This window comes from Brassica oleracea, chromosome C2 (assembly GCF_000695525.1).
Source record: "Brassica oleracea var. oleracea cultivar TO1000 chromosome C2, BOL, whole genome shotgun sequence".
NCBI lineage: Eukaryota > Viridiplantae > Streptophyta > Magnoliopsida > Brassicales > Brassicaceae > Brassica > Brassica oleracea.
Genome location: NC_027749.1, coordinates 28,217,774 through 28,228,868, shown reverse-complemented (window position 1 = coordinate 28,228,868; position 11,095 = coordinate 28,217,774). Strand labels below are relative to the sequence as shown.

Genomic DNA, 11,095 nt, shown 5'->3' with positions numbered 1-11,095 from the left:
AGGTGGTAGGAATCTCCTGTGACAGTCAAACCAACACGTTTTCCTTCCGTGTTTTAGTTGGAAAGCATCAGTGTTATCTTGACAATATGGACATGATAGTCTTCCATGAGTTGTCCATCCAGATAACATACCATATGCTGGAAAATTATTTATTGTCCACATTAGTACTGCCCGCATTTGAAAGTTTTCTATACACGAAACATCGTATGTTTCAGCACTTTGAGCCCATAGTTGTTGCAACTCATATATTAGTGGCTGAAGAAAAACATCAAGTGATCTCTTAGGATGCTCTGGTCCGGGAACGAGAATCGAGAGAAACAAAAACTCTCGTCGCAAGCACAAGTTTGGGGGTAGGTTGTATGGTGTAAGAATGACGGGCCATAGAGAATACTGTCTTCCACTCTTGCCAAACGGGCTGAAACCATCAGTACATAATCCAAGGTAGACATTTCTTCTCTCATACGCAAAGTCGGGATACTTTGATTGGAAATGCTTCCACGCTTTTGCATCTGAAGGATGTCTGATCTCACCATCTGTTGAGTGCTCCGCATGCCATCTCATTGGTTGCGCTGTGCGTTCAGACAGATACAACCTCTGCAACCTTTCCGTCAAAGGTAAATACCACATCCTTTTATATGGCACTGGAACTCTTCCACTCGTATCGTCGGAATTTCCTCGGAATTTTTAAAATCCCCCAACGACTCTCTAACGGCTATAATATATCCTCGGAATTCATCGGTTTTTTCCGAGAAATACAGTTTTCCTCGGTATTCCATAAGAATATTCCGACGGATTAATATTTCCTCGGAATTCCGTCGGTATATTCCGAAGAAATTCCGAGGAAACCAAATTTTGTGTTTCCTCGGAATTTCCTCGGAAATTCCTCGGGATACTCCGAGGATTTCATTTTCCGTCGGAATGTCCGTCAGAATACCGCTGTTTTCTAGTAGTGTAACAATATTGTTAAATTTGGTTAAACCAATTTTCTACGTCAAATTTAAAATCTACTGTTATTGAACTTGACATTTCATAAAGTACTCTGAAATCCATTGTTATTAAAAATATTTTAAATTGTGGAGTTCTAAAGTTCTGAAGTGATTTTTGAGTGATTGAATGGAGTTTCTTAGTTAAAGAATTAAAATTAAAATAAATAAAATCTCATGGTTTTAGTGATGTTCTAAAGTGGTTTAACAGAAATCACCTTAGACTCTCTAATTCATTGAAATCATCTAAAATCTCATTAAAAAATGAATCATCTCAAAGTTTAGATTGAATATCTCCGGTATAAAAAATCTAGTAATGAAAACAGCAATTACTTAATTAATATTGGAGTTGGACACTTTAATCCCCTTAAATAAACGATTATCTAATTGAAAAGAAAAATCAAATAAAATTTCCGCATAATACGTAAATGCGAGACACGCACTTTGCTTCTCACAATTTGTTCGTGACATCTACTTTACATAACCTAACCTAACCTAATCCCGCTTTCTGTAATTATTTGTTTAAGTTATTTTCTACAGTTAACGAACAAATAATTTTAGAGTTTTTCTTTTAATAAAAACACAGTTTAATATTTTGTATTAGTTATACACCATGTTCAAAAACTCGGCCACCCAGCTGATTAATCGACGGATTAAGCGTGATACGGTAGGTGACCATGGCGAATACTAGAATAACTATGTTATTAAGATAATGATAATTTCTTGTATTAGAGATAAGTCCTATACTTGATAAGGATGACCTATGTATATCGTCTCCTATGATCTCTCCCTGTAAACTCTATATATAGAATACATATTATGATCAAGGAACCAAGTCCCATGTATGGTTGGCTATTGCTGCATTGAACTCTGCACATTCTGATTTGCGCCATTGATCTTCGGCCAGTGCTTGTTGGATTGTGTTTGGTTCAATGTAGGGAGCAAGTTCAAAATGGAAAGTTACGAGTCACTCATGTGTCATCTAAGGATCAACTCGCAGATGGCTTAACCAAACCTCTATCAAGGACTCGGTTTGGAACATTGTTTACCAAGATTGGTATCACTAACCATGCTAAAGTACGTCTAACTATTTGGGATGAACAAGATACTAATTATATAAATAGAATAGGCCAAAAAATCTGAAAGGTTTAATTATTATAGTAACAAGTGTTAATCCTAAACTATACTTATGTAAATTAATTGATGTTATTAGTCGTAGTTCCCTTCTATTAGATGAAAAGAAGGTGTTTGTATTCCTTTTTTACAATGCTGCATTTCTGATGTCCATTTTGAATAAATGATTCATGTTCTATATATTCATACATTTAGATTATATAAAAAAGTTTGAACATGACAATTGCAATTATATAAATGAAACCTTGCAACTAATGATGATTGCAACCTTTGGTGATTGATCATATTAACGATTGCAGCCTTTTGTAATTAACCATTGTAACTCTCTACTAATCATTGTAATTGTTGGTGTTAACAATTGCAACTCTTCATAAACCATTGCAACTATTAGTTTTAATCACTTTAACTCTTGGTTAACCATTACAACTCTTGGTTGCAACTCTTCATTAACCATTATAACTATTATTATTAATCATTTTAACTCTTCATTAACCATTGCAACTCTTGCTTGCAACTCTTAGCACTCTATATAATGAAGTGTAGGCATTGACAATAGACAAGAAAATTAGAAACTAATTGTTAGAAAACACACATTCTATGTTAAATTAATTTAACAGTTTTTGTTCTTGAATTATGTTTTGATTTCGTATCAGAACTGAGAATAGAGGGTCGTATTTCTTGTCGCCGACGTTCATCAGAAGCTAAGCCGCACTCTTCAACCACGTGCGAGGCAACTTCCCGTTGAATGGATGATTACCAAACAAGACATCAGCGACTCCTTGTCCTTCGGTTCCTGAAAGCCAAGCGACTGCAAGAGCGTCGATGCGAAGATACTGTTCGATGAGGGGATGTCCGGTGACTAGGACCACTAAACACTTCATGCCACTACTACACGTGTGGCTGATCAAGTCTGGACCTGGTGCGGCTATGCTTAGCGTTCTTCTTTCCCCTTGTGTCTCTGCATAAGGAGCTTAACGTCCTACGACCACAATTGTGTATGTTGCGTCGGCGTGAAGCTTCGATGTATCTTTGTTTGGTGTCTCACGTAGACAACTACAGTGGTGGGTTCCACTGTTTTCAGGATGCATTTCATTATTGTAGTTCCTATATATATTTTGAAACAACGTATTAGAATTAATAGCACTATCAAACAAGATCCGCGAAACCAAGGTAGTAGAGAAACATTATTGGTTAATATCTGAAAACAAGTATCTCAACAAGATAATATTTCTATTTTAATACAAATCGTTTATGTAATTAAATTTAAATTTTTAAAAAGAGTTAAATCATCAATAAATGGATAATAAATAGACATATGGCATTTAATGTTCTAGTGGGTTTCTCATCAGTCATCATTTAAGAACTTCACTACGTTCTCTTTCCTATTTTTATAATTTTTTATTTATTTTCAACTATGTGTTTTCGTGCACCATGTGTAGAAATAATTTTTAAAAATTTAAATCATAATTAAAAATAAAATTCTGCTAATATTCGAGATTGTATTGTTTTCATAATAATATTTAATATAAATTTTAGTTTAGTCAAACATAAAATTAAGATAAAATAAAAATTTTATTTATTTTAAATTATATTTAAGAAATATAAATATATATATATATATATATATATATATTTAAAAGTTTAATCTTAGATAGATTTTTATTTATTTCTTTTGGATAAGATATATTAAATCAATTTGTAAGATTTTTAAAAAAAAAAAAAAAACTTTTTAAAATTATCAAAAATAAAACTTGACATAATTTTAAAACTTTGTAGATATCAAAAGGAAACAAATGGTATTACTATTAAAAGTTTCTAATTTTTAAATAATTTTTTATTCATAAAAAATTGTATGATTATAAAAATAGACCTAAATAATATTTTAAAATATTTTAAATTTTTATATTTCTATTATTATATAATTTAATGTCATATTTGAATAAATTTATTTTTAATGATGATGTATGAGCTATTTCCTTATTCTAAAAAAATTATCAAAAATAAAAAATCTAACATTAAATGTAATTTTCATGTCACATTTAATCATAAGACATGTCATCAATTCTTATATGACATATCATATTTTTTTCGTGAAAGTGATTGTAAAGAAGACACGTGCGAAATCACTTTGTAAACAATGTCTAGGGGATTTGAGATATCATCTACGAACTCCCATTGAAAGTACTCTTATAATGTATGTGTAACTAAGATATTATCATGCATGTGTAAACATATTAAAAATTTACGTATATATTTGGACAATTGTTTTCATTATATATCTCTGGTTTTACCGGTAGGGAGATGCAACAAGGCTTTGTTACAGACGATATTTTCTCTGGTGTCATTGAATCCTTGCCAAGTGAGAGTAAAACCACCAGATTGTCAACCCATGTTGTTTGCGTGTGCGCCGAAAACAACGACCTTTTTCACATTCTTCTAGAAGTATAATTCTTTCTACGTTTGTCTTCCCGTTTTTTAGAAGCGCGATTGATTTCCTCACTGCCTCTCTCACTACTTCTCTATGCGCATACAACGTTATGTTAAGAATAACAGATTGAATTCTATGTATTTATTTATTATTCATGTATTTTAATCTAGAACACGGAAAATTTTGTTTGTGTTATCCTGCAAAGAGATTTGTGTAGCATAAGACTTGAAATAAGGTCAAATCTCTTCAAGAAAGTGATTTTGTGCGCGATTTAATCATTATCCAAATTCATAGTTCATACCTTTTAAATTACAACCCCAAAAAAATAATAAAATTATTAATAATAGGAAAGTTAAAACAAATATCTAACAATGTGTTTTTCATCTTCAAAATTTAATATGTTTTAATGGATGTTAATATTTTTGTTGTACTTTTTCAATAGTCCAAATAGATATATAAATATGTATCTTTTCATCTTTTTAAAAATGATCTATGAATGTGTTTTTTTATTTGCTCATTTTATATGATTCTTTTTAAGAAAAACTATGAAATCACTTTTACTACTTAACCAACTAACTTTTCACAAATTAATTTTAATTAAATATGATCTATACTGAACCAACTAACTCTACATTTTGGAATATAACTTATCATTTTTCATTTATAAAGATTCGATCCATCTTATAACTATAATTTTTTCCTACATCTAATATTTTTAACTATATCATGTAATCATTTTTGATCATACATAACTCCTTACATGGTTCAAACAAATCATGTTACCGATCTCTTAACCTTATAAATTACTTTATAATATTAGTAAATGATTATATTTGAATGTATTGGCTTGTTTTAGTTAGCTTAAAATATCTTAAATTGTATTCAAGATTTCAGAATAACTTACCTAAACTAAGAAATATATCTGAATTGGTATTTTTTTAATCTTAATTGGTATTGATGAATTTATATATTTAAATATAATCAAAACCTGTAAATGAAATATACATTCTTACTTTCTTAGTATTATATATTTGCATGTAATTTACATTTTAGACATGAAACTTTTTTGAAAACAAAAATATACATTTTTATACAGAAATTTAAATTATAAAATTTAACATATTTATTTTTATAAAATGAGTATCCGTGCGAAATCGCACGGGTTCCTTACCTAGTTAAGATAATGATAGCTTCAGATAAGTCCTATACTTGATAAGGATGACCTATGTATATCGTCTCCTATGATCTCTCCCTTTAAACTCTATATATAGAGTACATATTATGATCAATAATACTCAAGCAATTACAATACTTCTTATATCGAATTGGACCAATCCGGTTGTATTCTTCGTTGGATCGCATAATGGGCGTAGAATTGAAAAAATCGTCCAATCAATAACGCATAGCGCCTAGCGACTACTCCATTATTCCTTTGTGATATCTAATTCGGCTCAAACCCAAACCAATCATGATATCCAAATTTGCCCAAAACCCAAACTAATAATTAATCTCAAACCCAAATCAAACCATTTTATGTACAATTATATTTTTGTTATATAATTTAGTATATATTTCCAAATTTATGAATCTAAGTACCACTGATCTTTTGTAATAAACATATATTATACATACAAAGTTTGTAATAGATGTATATATGGAGTATTATACATCAAAGTACAAAACATTTGGGAAATTATGCTTTTACCCCATTTTTTGTTTCATTATTCATGTTTACGATGGACAATTTTACAAATACCTAAATTAAGAGGTTTCATTAAAGGGCCAAAAGATCTTTCTATCTTTGTTTTATAAATATATAAATGAGAAAATGACTAGGATAGCACTAAAAATTTTTTTGTTACAAATATAGCCTCTAAGAATAAAAATGACCAAAATAGCACTTAATGTTTTATCAAAAGAGATAAATATACACTTATAACCCAAAGGTAAATTAATTTAGACATTAGGGTTTAGAGTTAAGGGGTGGGGTTTAGGGTTTAGGATTCAGGGTTTAAGGTTTAGGGTTTAGGATTTAGAGTTTAGGGTTTAGGGTTTAGAGTTTAGAGTTTAGGGGTGGGGTTTAGGGTTTAGGGTTTAGAGTTTAGGGGTGGGGTTTAGGGTTTAGGGTTTAGAGTTTAGGGTTTAGAGTTTAGGGTTTAGAGTTTAGAGTTGGGGAGTGGGGTTTTGGGATAAGATTTCAAATTTTGAAAAATAAAAAAAATTTAATTTTTTCAAAAGATAATATGCTATTTTGGTCATTTTAATTTTTGAGGGTTATTTTTGTGACATAAACTTAGAAATGTGCTATTTTGGAGATTTGTCCTATATAAATATAAGTAATTATTTAAATAAATAATAAAAGATAAAAAGTTATAGTTTTTGAATTATACGTTACCAAAGTCAAACTTTTTATCACTTTTTCGAAATTTATTCAAATTTGTATTTTTCAAAAAAAAAAATTGAAATCCAAAATTTTTTAAACTATTTTAAAATTTTTATTTTAAATTTAAGTATTTATTAAAAAAAATAATCTTTAACCCTACCATTCAAAATCCCACCCCTCAAATCTAAATCATACGTATAGATTACTTAACCTTATGGATATAAGTGTTTATTTATCTGTCAACACTAAAGGTAAATATGATTAAGATAAACATGAAAAATAGTATTAAGAATGTGGTAGTTTAAGCAATTTCTCCAAAAATCCCTCTCCGCGTACTCCACGATTTTTTTCCGCTTTTCAATAACTCGCTAGGTCGGGTGCACCGCACATGTAGTGCCAAACGAATTTTCGAACAAAGGTTATATACTATAATCATAATAAAATATTATATACAGTAAAAATATGTTGTTAAAAATACAAAATAGCTTATCTTAATTATCAGTCAGTTTTATCCAGATAGTACAACTAAATTTTTATTTAATTATAAAAATTTCAATTGTAGTCTGATTATTAAGTTACTTCTTTCTTAGCTATATGTCTTATGTCTTATCTTACAATACTAAAAGGGCTTAATGCTCAGCTCTCAGCGTGTCCACATCATCTTTAAAAATCGTCCAATCATATACTTATATTTTGCCATGTCAGTACTGTTTCTGCCGAGTTAAGATCAAAACTAAACTTAGTTTGGGCTGCCATTGCTTTTCTTTAGGTCCATAGCAAGCCCAATCTCGCCGAACCCTAATTTCGTCTGGAGCGTACGAGTTGATCATCCCCGACTCTTCCACTTCGTCTTCACCTTCTCGGTTGCTCTGTAATCTCCGTTACCGCTTGCTCCTCTTGATCAATCAATGACCTCTTTAATCTCTTAGTTACTGTTTCGTTCTACCTTCCTCACTTTTTCCTCATATATAAATTGCTAAACAGCTTCATCGAGGCTTACTTCAAAGTAAACCCGAAAGTTTCCATTGTTTTGTCGTTAACTTCAGCCGGAGACATCGTCGGTTTGATATCATGCGTCAAAGTAGCCGCCAGAACGTTATAGGAATCAGGCGAAGTTGACCACCAAATTTCCGGAGAAGTGCGCCACAAGAACCATGTATAAGCAGAAAGGCATTCGCTGCTCAGACGCTCCGGCGAAGTCCACCACCGGTTCCATGGATAAGCTAGCAAAAGGGACTAGCTACTCTGGCGCTCCTCCAAATTCACCGGCTGGTATATACTTCACCTATGTTACCTCCGATTTGGAACCATGTAATCCTGCTAAAGCAGACATATTAATTTGTGTTTAGTTGCTAAATATTGACGAACATGTATTTTTTTGTTATATTTGTCACTGTGTTTTACTGTTTGAATCTACTGACTTACTACATTCAATTACAGGGAACTGTGATCCAAAGTTTTTTTCCACCAAATCGTGTGAGATGCTACCAAAGTCTTCTCAAGCGTGGGAGCTTTTTACAGTCTCTCCAATTACTTCGATACTAAGAACAAAAAAAGCTTTCTGATGACTGCTCACAATCTGACTATTTGTTTCACCCACAACTCTATCCTCTCAAATATTGAAGGTTACTTACCTGACATAGACACACATCGGTTTCACTTTCATTTCTTTGGAGCCAAAATTGGTCGTTGACGTTATCTATATGGTATGTGGCATACCAAACTTATCTCTAACTGAAACATGAGTCTGTTATATATTTTGGAACTTTTTAATATATGTCAATTGTTTGTTTATGTTTTAGATGTTGTTGGCCGCAGGAAATTAATCAATAGGCAGCACCCCAAGAGCATCCAATTCTCAAGGGTTTGAACGGATAGGCGTGACAGATCACCAACCGAAGTTCCTTCTCAGTCACTTGAAATCATGACTACCAAAGTTTAACTGTCCATTATGAGATTGTTGCCAATTATATTGACCCAAAGGTATGGTAATCGATTTGTTTCATATCCTTATGGCTATCTAGAAGATATGATAAATTACAAAGTAAATATAATATAATGAAGATAATGCCTTATTGGAAGGGTTATGACTGATGGTAGACTAAGTGCAAGAGTAAAAGCTTACTTAACTGAAATTTTTATCTTCAAGGCATGCTCAGGTAAGTGCTATCACCGTCTAACCTTATATCGACATCTCAGTGATGGGCATTGGTCCATTAAAATAGTTTAGTTCTGCGATTTTATATGTCATCAGATGTTTCTTAAATGCTGAAAAGTTCCATACAATTATTTTTTTGCTAATGCTCCCGTATTCAAGTCCATTTTAAATGATATATATATATATATAGGTCATGGCGAGTGCCAATTGTTTTACGATAGGGTACTCTAGGGTAATCAAGAAGAGAAGGTACATATACGTTAGTTTCGATTTGAAGATGTTGTTGACTGTTTTGTTGATCGCATATTATGATTTTCTTCCTTTGCTAATGAAAGGGATGCTTTGATTTCATTGCAGAGATGGTTTCACCTATGGCTTAGCCGAGAAGAGAGGAAAACCGCTTTCTCGTGTAATCAAACGTTGCTCTTTATTTTTGTTTAGTCGCACACACGTTAACAGTGTGGTAGTGGTGCATGAAAAGAAATACAGCTTGGAGGAGTTGCAGACAATGGTCGATGATATGGACTATGGATTACGACTTACGATCAGAACCGTTAGTCGGAGAGTTCTTTGATTATAATGTTGGGATGGGGTTGAAATCAGAGGATTTATGTAACACAGAGAAGGGTTAGGCTGATAATTTTAATACTTGGTGTGGCTCAACATTGTCGTTGATGTATACATGGGAAGTTGAGAGCCGTTGCAGTGTGCTTCCTGATTTGAAAACAGTTGTTCCTTATGATTATCTTGACTTGAGTTCTGGTAGTGATTGGGATCAAGTTTTTGACAAAGCGGAAGAGGAGTTTCAGAAAGAGAATTAGAGGTCGGATGAAGTTGTTTGAGCTTTTTTTTTCACTTCATCTTTCTCTTTAAAGTGTTGTCCCCATGTTCTTAAAGTTGTAACCTTGATTGTCTTTGTTGTGCCTCTTTGTTACTTTTTGGCATTATTTATTTTCTAAGCAATGGATGTTGAGAAGTAAACTTGATTTGGATCAAACATTATTGGGTTAATCATCTGTTGATCCAAAACATAGCCCAAATTCTAGAAAAATCATCCACCTCCTTAGAATAAAAATCTAGATATTCTCATAGAATTATCTAGATAATTAAGATAAAAACATCTTAGATATTATGGTAGAATTCTATAGATTTAGGATTAAAATATGTAAGATATTTTGTATTTTGGAGGCTATAAATACCTCCACTCCCCTTTCATTTTGTATCACCAAGAAATAATCCAAGTTTGTAACAAGTAATAAAAATCCTCTTCTAGGTCATAAAATCTTTCTTCTTCACAAAGGTTCTTTCTCTTCAAACACTTAAACACTTTCTCCATCTTTATAAAGTTTTTTCATTCCAACAAAGTGGTATTAGAGCTATAAGTTCCTTTTGAAGATGGCAAACAATGATGTTCCCTTCCAAGTTCCATTGCTCACTAAGAGCAACTATGACAATTGGAGTCTTAGGATGATGGTTATCCTAGGAGCACATGATGTGTGGGAGATAGTCGAGAAAGGCTTCAATGAACCGGAGAATGATGGTGGTCTATCTCAAACTCAAAAGGATGATTTGAGAGATTCAAGGAAGAGAGACAAGAAGGCTCTCTGTCTAATCTATCAAGGATTAGATGAAGATACATTTGAGAAGGTTGCTGGTGCAAGGACGTCCAAAGAAGCATGGGAAAAGCTTCGGACATCTTACAAGGGAGCAGAACAAGTTAAGAAGGTACGACTTCAAACTCTAAGAAGAGAATTTGAAGCATTACAAATGAAGGAAGGAGAACTCATCTCAGATTACTTCTCAAGAGTCTTGACGGTTACTAATAACCTAAAAAGAAATGGTGAGAAGTTAGATGAGGTGAGAATCATGGAGAAAGTTCTTAGATCATTGGATTCAAAATTCGAGCACATTGTTACGGTAATTGAAGAGACAAAAGACTTGGAGACTATGACAATGGAGCAACTTCTTGGATCACTACAAGCTTATGAAGAAAAGAAGAAGAAGAAAGA

General features: G+C 32.2%; 1 pseudogene; it reads left to right on the top strand.

Annotated features, from left to right (window-relative positions):
* The first annotated feature begins 8,082 nt into the window (after positions 1–8,082).
* LOC106323915 overlaps positions 8,083–11,095 on the top strand; it is a 3,949-nt pseudogene continuing 936 nt past the window's right edge.